The 18,588-nt window shown below is 39.3% G+C and overlaps 1 long non-coding RNA gene across 2 annotated transcripts in view; it reads right to left on the reverse strand.

Moving 5' to 3' along the window:
- Nucleotides 1–18,588, reverse strand: part of LOC132366369 (uncharacterized) — a 195,969-nt gene that overhangs the window by 41,886 nt on the left and 135,495 nt on the right. Inside the window, exons 3-4 of one of the 2 annotated variants that reach the window (XR_009503432.1) lie at nt 14,563–14,704; nt 12,998–13,260 (exon numbers count right to left, since the gene is read on the reverse strand). This is a non-coding gene — a long non-coding RNA (uncharacterized LOC132366369). Of the gene's footprint in view, nt 1–12,997; nt 13,261–14,562; nt 14,705–18,588 lie in introns of those variants that run through there. The other variant, XR_009503433.1, reaches the window with a different exon arrangement.

Consider the following 18,588-nt stretch of genomic DNA (forward strand, 5'->3'; position numbering starts at 1 on the left):
TACCATCACGTCCTAAACCTGCCAACTTCCTCTTGCTAGCCACAAAGAAACCCACATTTTTTTAACACCACAGTAAGAAATGTTCCGAACTGAATTTTTGAGCTATCATCCTGTTATCCACCAAGTTATATTCAGATTAGCAGACCACAAAGTGGCATTAGAAAAAACTTTGCCTTCTCCAAATTAGAGTGTGAGATCTAAAGTCTTGATGGGTTGCGTATTAGATGAGACAATGGCTGTCAGAAGAAGTAGCTAGGAGAAAGGTGAAAAGGAGAATTGGACAGCTTTTCCATGCCCATCTTCTGCCACATCCTTCTCTCACACTCCCCAGATCCTTCTAAGCAAGGCTACGTGCCTTTCTCCGAACACGGGAAAATTTCATCACATCCCTTGCTCAGTTAGCCCTTCTGGTACTGCTGCTCTCCCCGCAGCTTGCCAGCCTAAATCTCGTCCTTTCTGCAGGGCCCCGTTTAAAACCCCCAGCTCCCAAATCCCCCCACCCCACAGCTGGTTTCTCTCTCCATTGCATTCCAGTAGCATTTCATCTGTATCACATGTAGACTTTTATCCTGTTGCCCTGCTTGACATTATTTTTTATTTGGATATATAAGTCTATGCCCGGCTTCCTTGCTCAGACTATAAATGGAATTAAGGCAACACCTGTGTTTTATTCATCATTACAATCTCCAGTGTCTACCAAGTTCTTTCCACTAGGAACCTCAAAGAGAGATTTGAGCTTTTTTCTTTTTTAATTTATTTGTTTTATTTATTTATTTTTGGCTATGTTGGGTCTTCATTGCTGCGCATGGGCTTTCTCTAGTTACGGCAAGTGGAGGCTACCCTTCATTGAGGTGCACAAGCTTCTCATTGTGGTGGCTTCTCTTGTCATGGAGCATGGGCTCTAGATGCACGGGCTTCATTAGTTGTGGCACGTGGGTTCAGTAGTTGTGGCTAACGGGCTCTAGAGCACAGGCTCAGTAGTTGTGGTGCACGGGCATTGTTGCTCCGTGGCATGTGGGATCTGCCCGGACCAGGAATTGAACCTGTGTCCCCTGCATTGGCAGGTGGATTCTTAACCACTGCACCACCAGTGAAGCCCTGAGCTTCTTAAAATATCAAAAATCAACCTCATGAATCCTCCTGCATTAGTGGAGTATCTTTATGAATACATACACAGCTTATCCTTTCTATAATGAAGTCATTCATTATTTTCTATTGATATTTTTAAATTGTCACGTTTTTGTTTTAACTTTAGAGATACCAAAAGAGAGTAGTTTTCCAAAATATGCTGTATGAAATGAGGATTTTCAAAAGATTTTGCCAGAATTTATGCTTCCTTATTTTCCCCTCTTCCTAGCCCCCTCATCTCTCCATTCAGGGATTCAGAGAGAGGATACAGGTACTGGGTAGTGAATAGAGGGAGAAAATAGTCCTTTAAGGGCTGTACTAGGGCAGATGGCAGAAATCAACTCTCTCCTGACAGTAATGCTCTGACAGCACAAAGAGGCTGGGAGAAGTGCTCAACTGTCAAAAGAAATCATTTAAGGAGAAGGAGCTCTGATTTCAAACCTGGACAGATAAAGCTTTATAGCCTAATAAAGTAGGCTATCTAGGAGAAAGACCCAGATCATCGCAGTTAATAGGAGCCACACAGCAGAGTCAGAAGCGTCTAGCAACTGGTGACAACCAGAGCCAATCTGACCATAAAAAGCAACTTTTCTAAAAACAATGATAATCAGTCTGGTTAATTTTATAAGTCACATTAAATCCACTTATATTTTCAGAGACCACACATTAAATCCACTTATATTTTCAGAGACCACAGCATTTCTCTATTTGTGAACAACATTTCTCCTGAACTCAGTGTCCTATTGCTTTCATACCCCTCTGCCACTGTGGCCCATTCCTGTTGGCATTGTTGGAGGGCTGAATTAAAGACCTAGAAAGCACCAGGGAGGAAAACAACATCCATAAACTGAAATACCCTCTGTGTGTCAGAGATGCACTGTGCATTCCTCAAGCACAATCCCAGGACGTGAGTGTCACTGGCTCCATTTTACAGATGAGATTGTTGAGCCTGTGAGTTCATGGGCTTTCACCACGGCATGAATTGTGTACTGGAAGTACTAGGGCCTCCGGGTAGAAGAGGCAGATACCCGGTCACAAATGCATGGATGATGAGTGTTCATTTGCTGAGCAGAGTAATGTTGTATTCAAATGACTCAGAACTTTACAGCCCTGCATTTGCTATTTGAAAAAGAGTGAAGAAAATAAATCTTACCAAACGTGTACTCTTCATGGGAAAACCACTAAGTGGCCAATGCTAAAAAAATTTTAACCCAAGTCAACAAAAAAATACAGTTGGGATAGATACCCTTGGCCTTAAGATTTGGAGCAAACTCAAAGATACAAATGGAGAACCTTGGGTCAATATTTACCCTTGTCAATAACGACTCCTAAAGGATGATACTGATCAATTACAAGGGTGACCACCTAAAACAGAAGGGATCCAGAGGAGGCCTTCAAGACTTACCTCCAAACTAGACAAGCTTGGGGAAACTAAAAGAAACCCATCACTTAAGAATAACCTATAGGAAAGGTCATCATTTCTGTAAGGGGGTGGGGTGGGGAAATTATAATTTTTTCATTTACTAGAGATCTCTGAAGTAAGAAATAGGCAACATGGATAAAGGTAAACAGTGTGTGTGATCCATCTTGGAAGGCATCCAATATTGCCTTCGACAATATTGAGAACAAATGAATTGTGATGAAATTTGGGGAGAGCTGTAGGGGCTTAGAGAGAAGAGGATTCAGTGGGTTCAGTTAAATCAGCAAGTCAGTGGCCAAGGAAATCAGGGACTCTGAATTTTAAAGTATGAAGCGATGTTGAAATTTACTTAATTCAACCCCTAATTTTATAAATTTGGAAACCACAGTCCAAAGATGGTTCTAGAACACTAGATTCTTCACACCCTGGCCTGTATTCTTCTCCTATGTTATGATGTTCTATAATACGTCAGTTATAATCAGTTATGAAATACATGCAACATAATACACTATATACTTACTCTCCAAAAGTGGTTGTAGATTAGAACAAAAATTACCTCAAGCTTCCCTAGGGCCAGATCGGAGCTGCCTTCTACATGCAAATATGTATTATGAATACCAAAATGAGGTTATTCTAAGGGAACTCTAGGACACATTTTAGCATCATCAAAAAGTGTATGGAAAACATGCCAGAGGACAGAATCCTAATCTCTAAATAAAATATTGGTCCCTCTGCAACAGAAACAGAATGTACAATTTTATTTATTCTTTCTTAAGAAAAAAATAAAATAAACCTAGAGAATTTTGGAGATCATGTGCAAAATAAATGCAAGTGCAATTATTTTCATAATTCTCAATTCCTCACTGGAAGAGGAAGGCTCCTTCACGTTGAGTAAGGTGAGTTAAGGACAAATAAAAGGAAGTATTACTTTATCAGAAAATAATAAACGCATGGAGCTCATTACCACAAAAGTGGTACAGGCAAGGAATATAAATGGATTCATAAAGGTTTTGACCAAATTTATGAATGTCAGAGCCATAAATGGCTACTGAGAGTACACCTAACCTTTAAGGTTAATGTCAGGGAGGAAAACTCTGTCCTTTCCTGGCAAACCCCTCGAGGCCTCTGTTGTCAACAAAATACTGGGTTGGATGGAACGGCAGGCTTGCCCAGCAGAGCAGTTCCTGAATCCATTTTAATAAATGGGTATCTGGGCTACATGAACGCCCATCTCTTCAACAGAAGCATAAATGAAAAATGTTCCATTTTAAACAGGAAGCTTAATGAAAGGCGTTGTTGGACTTTATTACTTATGTAACCAGAGTTAAACAAGAGGAAAGATTTCAGCTGGGGAATCAGAAGGAAGCCAAGATTCAAAGCCAGGCTGTACTGAACAGGCCCTCATGCAAGTTCCTAACCTTTCTGTGCTCAGCTTTCTCACATGTAAAATGAGGAGAACCATATCCCTGCTACAGGCAGTTCACCGAAACTTATATGAGAAAACGCTCTGTAAACTGAAGAAAAAATTATATTATTACAGTAGGGATAGTCAGTTTTAAGCACATCTCAGTCATTTGGGGGAGGGTTTGTGAGCTACGTGAAGACAGAGTAATCCTTGCTTCGTTTTTCTGGAGAGAATTGATGAGCATGTACAAAAAGTACTCAAGACACAAGGCAAACACCACACCCCAAGGCAGAGTTTCTTTATCCTCTAAATTTTCAGAAAACTCTAGTCATATCTCAATTAGAGCACTCGTATTATTTATCTGCTTACTCACTTGCTTCATTTACCTGTGAGCTCCCCTAAGACAGAGGCCTTGTTTTATTCATCTCTGGATCCCTAGTATTTATCATGGCTCCTGGTATATAGTTGGCCATCAATAGATGTTGAATAAAATCCTTAATGTGTGACTGATCTTGTTATCTCCTCTTCACAATAGTGGGGAAATAAATGATCCAACTATAAAATGCAATAAACACATAGTGGTTAAAGTACAAAATCAAGACTGATCTTCAGCTTTCCTAATTTCTAGATGCCAGTTTCTAACTCCCTTAATTTGGAAAATAATGACATGTTGGTTCTATTTACATGGAAAATAAAAAGCAGACATAAATCGTGGGGTAGTGAAATCTTTGCTAAGTGCACATACTTGAAATTCTAAAATTATATTCCTAAAAACACAGTTTGTACTTTTTTAAAGTAAGATGAATATACTATAATTTTTGCCCATAGTATCAAATTTTAGGTAAGTACAAGACTGCAGAGAGTCTGATCATTACCATCATCTTCAAAGAGAAAACTTCCAGCATCGTTAATCTGCAGAATTCAATATAGAGATCAAAATCAACGTGAAAATGCAGACCTCATATTCAGTTCATGACATAAACCAACAGTTGTAGACATTTAGATCTTTTTAAATGTCTAGGAAATGTTCTCCTCTCACTCATAAATTTAGAAGTGTAAATAGGAAATTAAATAAATATGCATGCTTACAATATGTAAAAAGAATTATATACTATGACCAAATGGGATATATCCCAGGTACGCAAAGCTGATTCAACATTAAAAAATCAGTTAATGTAATCCATCACATCAACATGCTAAAAATGAAAAATCACGTGATCATATCAATAAATGCAGAAAATGCATTTGGTAAAATACAACACCCATCATGATAAAAACTCTCAGCAAATTAGGGATAAAGGGGAACTTCCTCAACTTGATCAAGAACATTTACAAAATACCTGCAGCTAACATTATACATAATGATGAGAAATTAGAAACTTTCTCACTAAGATCAGGAACAAGGCAAGGACGTCCCCTCTCACCACTCCTTTTTAACATTGTACTAAAAGTCCTAGCTAATGCAATAAGACAAGATAAGAAAAGATATCCTTTCCAAGATTAGAAAGGAAGAAATAAAATCATCTTTGTTCACAGATGACATGTTCATCTACGTAGAAAATCTGAAAGCATCAACAACAAAAAAATTCCTAGAACTAACAAGGGATTATAGCACAGTTTCAGGATAGGATACAAGGTTAATACAAAAAGCCAATCACTTTCCTGTATATCAGCAATGAAAAAGTAGAATTTGAAATTCAAAACAAAACATCATTTACATTACCACCCCACAAAAGGAGGTACTGAGGTATAAAGCTAAGAAAATATGAACAAGATCTATATGAGGAAAACTATAAAACTCTGATGAATGAAATCAAAGAAGAAATAAATAAATGAAGAGATATTCTATGTTCATGGATAGGGAGACTCAAGATGTCAGTTCTTCCCAACTTTATCTATAGTTTCAATGGAACCTCAATCAAAATCCCAGCAAGTTATTTTGTGGATATCAACAAACTGATTCTAAAATTTATATTAGAGGTAAAAGACCCAGCAGAGCCAACACAATATTGAAGAAGAACAAAGTTGGAGGACTGACACTACCTGACTTCAAGACTTACTATAAAGCTACAGTAATCAAGTGTGCTATTGGTGAAAGAATAGACAAATAAGTCAATGGAAGAACCCAGAAATAGAACTCCATAAATATAGTCAACTGATCTATGACAAAGGGGCAAAGGTAGTATTTTCAACCAACTGTGCTGGAACAATGGTACACCCACATACAAAAAGATGGATCTAGACACAGACCTTACACCCTTCACAAAAATTAACTCAAAATGGATCATAGACCTAAATGTAAAACTATAAAACTTCTAGAAGATAACATAGGAGAAATTCTAGATGACCTTGAGTATGATGATAACTTTTTAGATATAATCCTAAAGGTACAGTCTGTGAAAGAAATAATAAGCTGGACTTTATTAAAATTAAAAACTTCTGCTCTGTGAAAGAAAACGTCATGAGAATGACAAGACAAGCCATAGACTAGGAGAAAATATTTACAAAAGGCACATCTGATAAAGGACTGTTATTCAAAATATACAAAGAACACTTAAAACTCAACAAGAAGAAAACAAACAACCCAATTTAAAAAATGGGCTAAAGATCTGAACAGACACCTCACCAGAGAAGATATACAGATGGCAAATAAGCATATGAAAAGATGCTCCACATCAATGGTCACAGAAGAAATGCAAATTAAGACAACAATAATATACAGGTGTATACCTGTTAAAATGGCCAAAAATCCAGAACACTGACAACACCAAAAGCTGGTGAGGATGTGGAGCAATAGGAATGCTCATTCATTGTTGGTAGAAATGCAAAATGGTACAGACATTTGGAAGACAGTTTTGCAGCTTCTTACAAAACTAAACATACCCTTATCATACAATTCAGTAATCATATTCCTTAGTATTTACCCAAAGGGGTTGAAAATTTATGTCCACACAAAAACCTGCACACAGATATTTATGGCAACTTTCTTTATAATTGCTAAAATTTGGAAGCAACCAAAATGTCCTTCAGTAGGTAAATGCATACATAAACTGTAGTACATCTAGACGATGCAATATTACTCAGCACTAGAAAGAAATGAGCTATCAACCCTTGAAAGACACAGAGGAAACTTAAATACATATTACTAAGTGAAAAAAGCCAATCTGAAAAGGCTACATTCTGTAAAACTCCAACAGTCTGGAAACAGGCAAAAGTATGGAGACAGTAAAAGGATCAATGGTGCCAGGAACTGGGGGTGGGGGAGTAGGGAGAGTTGAATAGGCAGAGCACAGAGGATTTTTAGGGCAGTGAAACATCTCTGTATGATACTGTAATGATGTGTACGTGTCATTACACATTTGTCCAAACCCGTAGAATGTACAAGACCAAGAGTGAAACATTATGTAAACTATAGACTTTGGGTGATTATGATGAGTCATGTAGGTTCATTGATTATGACAAATGTACCACTCTGGTGGGGAATGTTGATAATGGGGGGGCCACGCATGTATGGGGGCAGGGGGTACATGGAGAATCTCTGTACTTTCTTCTCAATTTTGCTGTGAACTTAAAACTGCTCTAAAAAAATTGTCTTACATTTAGCTTACATAAATAAGCAAGCATGTATATAGATGTGCATGTGTATGTGTGTGTAAAATCCTTTTCTCACTTAACAGCAGTTGAAAAGTTAAGAGTGAAGTGGTCAATAGGCCACTGGACACCAGCATTTTCTTCCCCATCCCCAGGGGCCAGCCTGGCCCATCACTGCCTTTGTGAGGGCCATCTCAGGCCAGTTTAACTCAGCACATTCCATTCAGCAGTTGAAACTCTGGTTGCAAAGCTGACCCTCTGCTCCTCTGAATTCTGAAGTGCTATCCATTAATATAACGGTCTTCCTTGTTAAAGCCCCTGCAGTGAATGTTTATTTCATATCTACTCTTCCTTAGTTTATCTATAGCCACACTGACTTTGCCTCCCTCAAATTTCAGCCTTTTTATTCCCTAAGCCTAAATTTACATGGGTAGTTAATAATATCGTGACGTATTCTGACCAAGAATGCATACATATGTATCTCTTCCACCTCTCTGTATCACAAATACATCCTACATTAACCTTACTGTCATTATTTCCTGCTGTCAATCTCATATTGGAATAGGTAACATTGCTCTACTTTGTCATGGTGAAAAGTTTATCCTGCAAATTTTCAGTTTCTTAGGTCTTCCGTGAATGGCTGTGCTTATCTCATGTGTGCTCCTAGGCATCTCCAGGGCTCTGCATTTAACTTCTTACTTCTAAAAGCATCTTTACAGAGATAATATTAATGTTATTGCAACAGACAGGCAGAGCCTCATTTCTCTCTGCTTTGACTGAAAATGCTTCTTCATAGTGAAAAAATGGGCAGGCATTGGCATTTTTGTGTGAGGTCTGAACGTGTGTGGGTCCAGCTATTGGCAGCAGGAAGAAGTAAGACATGACTGCCAGATGCTTTGGTTTAAAAAAAAAAAAATTATTAGGACTTCTCTGGTGGCGCAGTGGTTAAGAATCCACCTGCCAATGCAGGGGACACAGGTTAAATCCCCGGTCCGGGAAGATCCCACATGCCGTGGAGCAACCAAGCCCATGAGCCACAGCTACTGAGCCTGCGCTCTAGAGCCCGTGCTCCACAATGAGAGAAGCCACCACAGTGAGAAGCCCACGTACCGCAATGAAGACCCAACGACCCAACACAGCCAATAAATAAATAAATAATTAATTAATTTTTTAAAAAAAATCACCAGTCAAAATTGACTGGTGATCCACAACCTTTAAAATTATTTTCCCAAAGGATCCTCTATTCTGAAGATGGGAAAAACTCCTGAATTCACTCTTGGTTCTGATATGGAGTTGCTTGGAAGGGTGGGTAATTTGAAGATCACTTAGCTCCCAAATAGCTACTTACCTAGACATACTGGGTATTTTAAATTCTGCATACGACTGCTGATCATATTCAAATTTTTTGAAGACCTGATTTAGAATTCTCAGTAGAAAGGTAGAAAGTAGTAGAAAGATGATTGGATTTGAAGTTAAGTTCCAGTCTCTACTACTAATTGGTATCTTAATGTATCCCTGTAGTAAACTACAGGGATAAAAGTAGTAAATGTAGTTTACTCCTCTATATAATGAAGATACTAAAATCTGCTCTGCCTAGGTCATAGTCATAGAGTTGTTTAAAGATCTAGAAATAAAAATGCATGGGAATGAACTCTAAACCATCCATTCTATGGAATCTCAGTTATTGCTGTAATACTAAAACAGAGTTCTGGAAAAAACAAAACTTAAAGGGAAACTATTACTGGCCCTGGTGGAATTTGCAGTCTGGGTTTTCTTAGATCACCCAAGTTGCAATTTTCGTTTTATTGGTTTGTCTGTTAGCTTAATTCTCCTTATGTTTTCTCATTCTTATCCCCAAACAATTCAACCCGAAGCAGAGTTGTCTTACAATAATGAATACTATTTAGGAAAAACTTTGGTGCGACACAATGGTAAATTATTTTACAAATTTTCACCATGTGCATTGGCAATAAGAATTACAGTAGAAAATAATTAGTTTATTGCCATCACATTCATTTCCGTAACAGTGATGGTTATGCTGAAACAATACTGATTCTTCAGCGTTTCCACGAGGGTCGGCCTACTGAGGATGCCCCCTTCCCACCAGCCTCCTATTGACTGCTGAATCTGCTGACTCAAAGCTCTTTGAGGTCAGTGATGTCTTCTCTCTAGCTGACTTCTGGGTGATCAGCTCAGTGCCCGAAGCACAGTGGAAATGGGGTGGAGACTTGTCGTGTGGGTGAGTGAGGCTGATTCGCCTCTTCTCCTTAAAGACCCACATGTTAAGGCACTGCTGGTGGGACCGAGAGAGGGAGTCAAATCCCACATCTGATCATGGCTAAACTCAGCACCCCAAATGCCTGTGTATGAATTTTTCCTAAGATTTATTCAAATAGTAAATAAAATAGACTGTCCTCTGCTCTGAACAATGCTGTTCTCAAGGTGAGGTTTCTCTAACGCCTCTATATCCCAGACTGGAACAGCAGCGTTCAGAAGCATTTTTTTTTTTAACATCTTTATTGGAGCATAATTGCTTTACAATGGTGTGTTAGTTTCTGCTTTATAACAAAGTGAATCAGCTATACATATACATATATCCCCATATCCCCTCCCTCTTGCGTCTCCCTCCCACCCTCCCCTTCCCACCCCTCTAGGTGGTCACAAAGCACCGAGCTGATCTCCCTGTGCTATGCAGCTGCTTCCCACTAGCTATCTATTTTACATTTGGTAGTGTATATATGTCCATGCCACTCTCTCACTTCGTCCCAGCTTACCCATCCCCCTCCCCGTGTCCTCAAGTCCATTCTCTATGTCTGTGTCTTTATTCCTGTCCTGTCCCTAGGTTCTTCAAAACTATTTTTTTTTTTTTTAGATTCCATATATATGTGTTAGCATACAGTATTTGTTTTTCTCTTTCTGACTTACTTCACTCTGTATGAGAGACCAGAGCATTCTAAAAGCAGTGAGCAAGCAAATACCTTGCAGAGGTCTAAGGATTAGTATGCACAGCACTAAAATATTTTTAAGTCTTAATTTCTAGGCTATTATTCCATCTCAAACAGAAGCAGTTCATGTTTCAGCCGCAGATTGCTACTACTACGAAGTGAAACTACACATTTATAATCTTTAACTGTGTCCATTATTAAGAAGTAATGACTATGAACATATAATCATTGATTACAACTCTTAAAATAGCCATGATATCGAGTAGCCACGAACATGAAACTATGAAGGTAGAATATAAAATAAATTAGGCCCTGAGCATACGCAAATTTCAATGAAAAACATAGTCAGTAAGAGATACTGTTCCAGAACTATATTTCTGTAGCCAGTCTTTCACTATTCACACTTTGCAGCCTACTTCTGTGCTACAAAATAGGAATACTTGAAGAAAAATGTGCAGTATTGAAATCACAAGAATCCGAGTCAAAACATATAGGTTCCACTCCAGATTGGATGATTTGCTAGTCACGTGACATGGGACAAGTCACTTTGGTCCCTTAGACTCAACCGGTTGGTCTATAGGTTTAACTTCCTGAGTTGTTGTGAGGTTGAAAACTGTTGATGACAGAGACTGTAAATCTTTATAAACTCTGGGTCTTCATTCTGCTAGGAGTGGATGAAATCAGGAATTGGTTTTTATTTGGGTTATTTTATTCTTTTTGATGGCTGAGCTCTTTATTGGTACTTTTATTTTAATGACTATTATTGCAATAAGCATTCATGACCCCAAACTCTGAGATCTTTGTAATAAAATGACCCACCACAATGGCAAGGCATTCTCTTCAAGTCTATGTTATTTTATCACTAAACTTTCATAGGCACTTTACAAAAGTAACTTCAGACACGGTTTAGTTTTGAGGACACGCTGACACCAGCAATAAAAAAGCAAAATTTTATATCCGGACATGGAGTGATGGGTCACCTCCCTGCTCGTGTATTCAGAGACGCTAAAAGCCCAGCAAACTTGGGAAGGGCGAGTTGCTTTCCAGGGCGATTTGCTCAGCGGAGATATCTGGAGCAACCAGCCATCTCATGTGAAATTCTTTTCATCTTCCCTTCACACTCCTGTGCAAACCAGGAGGATTTCTGAGAGGCACCGAGATTCTCAATCATTGCAGCGAAGCTGCTTTCTGATTTGAGCTCATGAAAGGAAGGGCAATTTCATGTTAAACATACACACAAGATGACAGGGAGGGATGGGAACTGATAGCCCAAAATACATATGCAAACCCTGCCTTGGAAGCTTGCATTTCACTCTCTTGTACAAAGTTAATGGAAACCAAGGAACTACCATTCCAGAATCATCAACCCCTTTAATCCTTAATAACCAAATAAAAATGGGCAGCCTATATTCGGGAGCAGTTCCAGCAAGCAGATCTCCAGGAAACAAGGCTCCCTACAGACTTTCCCTTGATCTTAAAGCTTAACTTGAAACATTTATATGCACGGAGCACCTGGCCAGGAGATGTGAGGAGGCATTTTTTTCACCTTGGCTCTATTTCTTTCTTTAATAATAAATTCTCAGGGTTTTTTTTTCCTCCTTCCTGGAAACGGATTCCATTCGAAGTAATGTTTTTTGTTCCTTCTTAATAGTTTAAGAAAAGCAAGACAAACTTGAAAACCCCCCATTAACATCCAACAGGTTCCCTGCTTGCGTGACTGTATCATCCCTGCTTTAGGGTAGATGAAGCAGAAGTCAGCATAGGTTAAATCCAATCAGGTTGAGAACTTCTTTTGTTTGAATTCAAAGGGCTCAGGTCAGCCTACTATGCAACTGAGTTATCACCTGGCTACACAGGTCTTTCTCCCTGACACACCTTGCTGGGTAAACAGGGGATGAACTCTATAAACTGTTCTGGCTGTACAGGCTTAAATACACAGATATCTGAATTATGGTCAGATGTTTAACAGGGGAGGAAAGCTGGGGTTTGTCCTAAAATGGTAAGGCCATCTGGGTCACATCCTCAACAAGGATATAATGCACTTGATGGTTGGAAACATACCACAGAGTCTGCTCTGTGGCCTTTCTCCTGAATCAGAAACCTCACAGCTCTTAAAAATACATGTGTTTTTTTAAAAAATTTTTATTGGAGTATAGTTGATTTACAATGTTGTGTTAGTTTCAGCAAAGTGTACAGCAAAGTGAATCTGTTATACATATACATATGTCCACTCTTTTCTTTTTTTTTTTTTTTAGATTCTTTTCCCATATAGGTCATTACAGAGTATTGAGTGGAGTTCCCTGTGCTACACAGAAGGTTCTCATTAGTTATCTATTTTATATATAGTAGGGGGGTAAGGGTGGGAGGGATAAATTGGGAGACTGGGACTGAAATATATGTATTTTTTAAAAGGAGCACCAGTCCGCGAGTACTCTCTCCTCTCTTTCTTCCATCTTTCCTTCCTTTCTTCCTCTCCATCTTCATTCCACAAAATATCTTTGAGGAGGCTAACCAAAAGTCACACAGTGCAAAAGTATACGATAAATAGTTGAAATTAAAGCCAAGGGAAATGGGTCTTTTAAAAAATCAAAGGAAATATTCCAAAATATATAAATGTAAACCATTCACTCCTGTATGGCTGCTGGCAGGTGGAAAGTGTACATCTGGCTCTGTGGATGCCCGATCCAGGTCCAGGGCCCATCGAGGCCCAATTCACCTCCATGCCTCCAGCCTGGCCCCCTCTAATCTCATTCTCCATGCCTGAGTAGTACCTTTAAAAATCAAATCAGATCAGGTCTTATTCCTGCTTGCAGCACATCGATGGCTTCCCGCTGTATTTAGGATAATGTCAGGATTCTTCCCTGTAGCTTACGAGGCTCTCGTGACTTGGCTCATCACTGCCCTCAACCTCATCCCTCCGGCCACATGGAACCTTGGTCAACAATTCAGGTGTGCCCTTCCCTGCATAGCTTTCCCAGCGAGGCTTTCTGCCTCTCCACTGGGTGAACCTATACCTGATCTTCCTCCAGTTCTGGGCTCATTCCCAGCTCCGAGGCTCCTGAAACCTGCTCTCACCTCACCACCCTCCATCTGTCACACTTGACCATTTACTTAATAGCCTGCTTATGCTGTCTGATAACACACTCTTTGAGAATAGGAACTGGAAATAAGTCGCTCTGTCTTTTATTCCCAGCATTTAGCAGAGTGCCTGGCGTATTATGGCTTAACTGTATGTTATTGTTTGTTGCATGAATAAATAATAGTAATCACTGACATCTATTAAGCACTTAGCATGGGCCACAAAAGCTGCCCAATGTTTTACCTCCGTTATCATTGTGAAAAAGTCTATTCTTCACAGTGGAGCCATAGGAAGATTATGATCATCTTCTTCTCACAGATGAGAAAACCGAGGCTTCCAGTGACCAAGTGTGGGTGCTAAGCCACCAACCTGGATCCTTCTGGTTCTCAGGTTTGGGCTCTAATCACCACCCTATACTGCTTTTCTAGTAACAAATCATGCTTGCTAACTGCCTGATCGAGAAAGAAACAGTTACAAGACTCACAGCCTCTGAAAAAAACACATACAAACTGTTGGGGAGAAACACAGCTTTTCCTGGATTCTGAAACTTTAAAAATATCTTCCCCTGGGTCATGTCAAACCATTCCCAGCAGCCTGATTTTGTGGAGGGCAGTCTGGGAATCCCTGCAGGGAGCAGAATAGCAGATTTCTAGCAGATCCTCCTCCTAGATACAATACAACCCAAGTTAGTAGCATCACAAAAAAGCAGACTTCACCGGAGTCCTTTCTCCACCAGGTGAAATACACAGTTCTCCGGTGATCTGGCTTAAACCGTTTATTTAATTCACCAAAATCAAATCCAGCAAGTATTCATATTGTCACTTCAAGATCATTTTCCCCTCGAGAAGAGTAAGGAAGAGGAGAGCTGGTGGGGAAAGAAAGGCAAGGACTCATGACCCATCTGACCTAGAAGGGCAATGACCTAGCAGGGTGTGCAGGGAGCTGACTTGGCCAGCACGGTCTTGCTGGGGGATCCCTGACCAGGCAACATTACCTGGGCCCAGCTTCCTTCTCCATAACCTGGACATCCCAGAGTCCCAAGGATCCTTTCTGCTCTAATGTTCCCTGGTTGTCAATGGCTTCTCTCCTCGGGGTTCCATTTCCTGTGGTTTTGTTTAGAAGTTAACACCCTCCACCTAAAAAAAGGATACAAATGAACTTATTTACAAAACAGAAATAGACTCACAGACATAGAAAAAACCTTATGGTTAACAAAGGGAATGGGGTTGCTGGGGAGGGAGAAATAAATGAGGAGTTTGGGATTAACAGATACACACTACTATATACAACAAGGTCTTACCGTGTAGCACAGGGAACTATATTCAGTATCTTGTAATAACCTATAATGGAAAAGAATCTGAAAAAGAATATATATATATATGTATGTATACATATATGCATAACAATCATTTTGCTGTACACTTGAAACTAACACAACATTGTAAATTAACTATACCTCAATTTAAAAGAAGAAGTTAACACCCCGCTCTCCTTCTAAAAGTTTGGATTTGTTTGGGTCTTGATCATTAAAACTGAGAAAGAATTAGCCAAGCAATTCTGGCTACCACTACCCCCTCTTACTGTCTGTTGCCTCAGAGGCGAAAAGCCCTCGGCCACAGAAAACACCACACACACACACACACACACACACACGCGCGCGCGCTACCGTCCATTCTTTTGTGACGGGTGCTACCGTCCATTCTGCAACCTAGTTTGCATGCTTGCTTTCTGAGTCAGTTTGAAGAGTTTTCTCTGAATCAACTGTACCTTTTACTAGTTATGGCTAGTCGCAATATGTGCTTCCCGATCTTGGAAGCATTTCCCCTTAAAACCTGACTACTGTTATTTTACGCCATCTCGTCTACAGCTCTGTGGAGGGAAATCTTCGACCTTGTGAATACAGAAGTCTGTCCAAAGGAGAGCAGATGTTCAATTTAATCACAATATTGCTGAATCTCTACAAAATCAGTCCTATAGTCTTTTCCTTTGAAAGCCTTGCAACTATGCATCTGTTTTTACAAATATACACCTCTTGTCTTGCAGATGTTTGCAGTTATGTCCCAATCTTTAAACCATTCTTGCAAAATGACTCTGAAGTAGGTAAATAATGCAGTCTTTGAACAATATAGACTCTCTTTTGCCATGAAGACATGAAGAAGAAAATACTATACACAAAAATCTGAAAATTCTAGGATAAAAGAAGAAGAGGCTGTCTACTCAATGCTCTGTGGTGACCTAAATGAGAGGGAAATCCAAAAAAGAGGGGATATGTGTATATATATAGCTGATTTACTTTGCTATACAGCAGAAACTAACACAACATTGTAAAGCAACTATACTCCAATAAAAATTAATTAAAGAAAAAGAAGAGTCTGGGGTCTATAGTCTATTCATAACCCCTTGTTCGCTTTTAAGGGATTCTGTTAAGTAAATAAGTCTGATTCTATCACTTGGGAGGGAATAAAGCTGCTTACTAATAGGACATGAAATTTTGTTCTTTCTACTAGTCAACCATGAAATTTAGAATTCCACAATAGTAGGTTTATACTATATTTCTATGTATGGTTTTCAGTATATTATCCTAAGTTTCTTTTGATTCAGCATTTCCTAGTCACTTCATATCCTCTTATTTTCAGTTCATTGCTCCATAAATAAGGGAAATGGGAGAAAGTTCCAGATGATTCAGAAGATAAATTGAACTAGCTGAGAAAGACATACAAACTTCAGAAGCAAAATGACAAATGCATAAAACTAAAGGAATTTGGAGTTTTGTCTTGACAAAGGAAAGGGATGTTCTATATTTTTCTAATAAGAAAAAAGGTAATCACTGTAAATTTGTGAAGGAAAATTTAGGTAGACTTCTCAAGCCAGTGATCTTACATGTGAGAGGCAGAACGTGTACAGTCTATGGAGGAATTAAAGACTGGACATGAGTAATACTCATCTCAGAGGAGGGAGGTTGCAGACACCGGAAATGGAGCTGCAGCTCCAAGAAGAAGCCTGGAATGCAGTTAATGATTTCTAAAGATGAGCTTCTGCCAGCCCTCAGCACTGGCAATTTGCCTACCATTTACTAAATAGCCTTTACTTAGTGGAGGGTGGCTTAGTGTTTTAAAAGAATAAGCACATCTCCTGAGGTCCCTGCCCATCAGTATATATAGACCTGGAGAATCTTTGGTGCTCTATGAATGCCACGTGCTCTCTTAAAGGGCACAGCCCGGATTCCATTAGAGGCAGGTGAGGGAAGGTACCGTTTCTCTTTTTAGCAACCGGGTTTAAAAACAAACAAAAAAAATTGCCCATGCTCATCCCAAACTTTTCGATAGCTTGTCAAAATAAGGTGCAGTGGAAGCATGCAACATAACAAGATGCAAACACCAAACCTAGTCCTTTCGAGAAAATTCCTCAGCGTCCCCTACGTGGTTCAATCATGCTGCTCATTAAACAAGTCGTTGTAATACTGTCAGCCCCATCTTCTAGGTGCCAGGATTTCCTTTTGAAGACAGAAGGTAATCAGGGGCCCAGCTTTGCAGAAAGGTAAACATTTGGAAACCAGGACAGGGTTTTCTGGTGTTTAAGATCTGGCATCTTCTAAATTTAGAGGCCTCAACTCCCCCGCCCCCATATACACACACACACTTTTTTTTTTTAGCTTCAAATACTTTTAAAATTTAATTTTTTAGTTAGCACAGGCACAAGGTACTGTGAAACACACCTCAACTGTCTTTTAAAAATTAAAACAGGGTTGATTTGTAGTGTCAGTGGTTCCCGCTAATCAAAATCACTGCCAATTTTTCAGGAGGGAAGAGGTACAGCTTTCTCACTACAGAGCACAGCTTCATTTTTCTGTTTTGATCTAAATCTGAATGTTTTCCTGCAGATAATTCTCTTGAATTTTTTAAAGGAGAGGAACGGGTAATACAATTCGCAGACAATAAATGTTTATTTGGACACACAGTTTCCCGTGCCACCCTGGACAAATATGCAGAACGCCAGGTCCCTCTGCTGGCCCAGCTCTGCAGAAGCGTCTCCCATCGGTGTGCCTTCAGAGATTCTGCCTCTAAATTAAGACTTCCCGAACAGAATGTTCTGTTTACTCTGTTCCTACCACCCAGGACCACCACTGGGCTGCAGGGAGGGGAACGTGTGGACACCATCCATGACAAGAAGAACGAGAAGCTGCCTGAGTGAGGGTTCCTCTGACTTGTGCCTGAGTCTGAAGCCAATGCACATTTCAGTTCATGCTCTATCTTCTCATAGGCTTTTTCTTTTTTTGCAATTGTCTTTTAAAAATTAGAAGTGCCTTTTATGAACTAGAAAACTTGTAGGACTCTTCTTGTCCTTAAATTCAAGGATTTTTTAAAGAACCAAAGAAACAAAAGAAGACACGTGAATTTAACAAAGCAGTAAGTTTCCCAGAATCTTGCCTGCTAGCAACAAAAGTCATATAAGTATAGTCTTGTGAGCAGCAGATTTGATTCTTTTAAACTGGAGAATCATGGAATGGCATTCTGGAGTTCTTCTTCAATGAAAATAAAATAGTTCTATAATGTTTAAAAAGAATGTGCAGTTTCATTTTAAATACATTCAAGAAAGAACCATTCTCTTTAAATTGTCATTATGAGGGCCTTTATTTAAAACCATGAGTTAACACCAGAAACGGTGGTGTTTATTTTCTAATGCTAATCACCATGATACTTTTAATTACAGAACAGAAAAGATCATATTAGATAGAGGGAAAAAAAATCATGAGGTCCATGGACTCAAATGAGTCAAGGCAAATAATACTTGAATAGTGCTGAGTTGGTCTAAACCTATCACATTAAAACAAAAACTAAATAAGGACCAAGAGCAAAAAGTAACAGAGAGAAAGAGATAGGGAAACACAGAGAAAGACAGACAGAGGAGGAGAGGAGAGGAGAGGGAAAACGAATAATGACCAAAAAACCCAGTACTTCATATAGCTGACGGGCCCCTCAAATTTTTCAAGTTACAATTAATGATTTTTAAAGATATACAT

This window comes from Balaenoptera ricei, chromosome 5 (assembly GCF_028023285.1).
Source record: "Balaenoptera ricei isolate mBalRic1 chromosome 5, mBalRic1.hap2, whole genome shotgun sequence".
NCBI classification, from domain to species: Eukaryota; Metazoa; Chordata; class Mammalia; order Artiodactyla; family Balaenopteridae; genus Balaenoptera; species Balaenoptera ricei.